The sequence below is a fragment of the Cynoglossus semilaevis genome, chromosome W (assembly GCF_000523025.1).
Source record: "Cynoglossus semilaevis isolate Cse_v1.0 chromosome W, Cse_v1.0, whole genome shotgun sequence".
Taxonomy (NCBI): Eukaryota; Metazoa; Chordata; class Actinopteri; order Pleuronectiformes; family Cynoglossidae; genus Cynoglossus; species Cynoglossus semilaevis.
The window spans coordinates 2,051,138-2,052,059 of NC_024327.1; positions in this window are offsets into that span (position 1 = coordinate 2,051,138).

The following is a 922-nucleotide window of genomic DNA, read 5'->3' on the forward strand; positions in this document are numbered from 1 at the left end:
ACACAAACACCTTTCCTTCTTCTGGACCAGTTGAACAAAATCTCTACTTGACCTAAAGTAACATAAATAAAAAGTTAATATGTCAATTCAGGATTTTGTCTTTTTTTTATGTATTTTTAAGGTAAGTCATAACATTTACATGGAGTTTTCAATATGTCAATATTTTTTCTAAAACTGATGATGTTCCATTGTTTTTCAATTACACTTTTCCAAAATGTCCAAAAAGTCTTTGTAGAGCTTGAAAATTAGGGAAAAAAAGCTTTCAAAATAAGAGTTTCAGTTGTATATACATTTTTTGGATCAAATTACATTTTAAATTATCCAATTTTTTTTGTTTTAAAATTGTTTCTTAGGATCGAATAACAAAGGCTAAATAACAATTTTGAACATAAAATATCTAAAGTGAAGTATTTCCGAGCAGTAGAGGGCAGTCTGTGTAGTAAACATCCCAGCAGCTATTACTGATTCTTTTTAATTAAATTCAGGCAGATTTTTATTAATTTTTTTGTGACATTTTTAAATGAAACGTAACTGTATTGTTGCATGCATATGTATCGACCAGTAGGGGGCAGTCTTTGTAGTAAATATCCCAGCAGCTATTACTGATTCTTTTAATTAAATTCAGGCAGATTTTTAAAAAAATGTGACATTTTTAAATGAAAAGTAACTGTAATGTTGCATGCATATGTATCGACCGGTAGGGGGCAGTCTAGCCGCTCTGTGTCGGGGTTTGGATTATTGGACGTGAGATGTTTTTCTCATTTCATAATCACTTGTCACAAAGAGTACTTTTTGAATAACCGTCGACACGTATTAGTCCTATGATAGGGAGGGGGGTAAGTACCAGTGACCTATTTGGTGTCACCCTTCCCAGCCCCCGTTTTTTCTCCCCCCTGCACATTCATACAGAAGCAGGAATCAA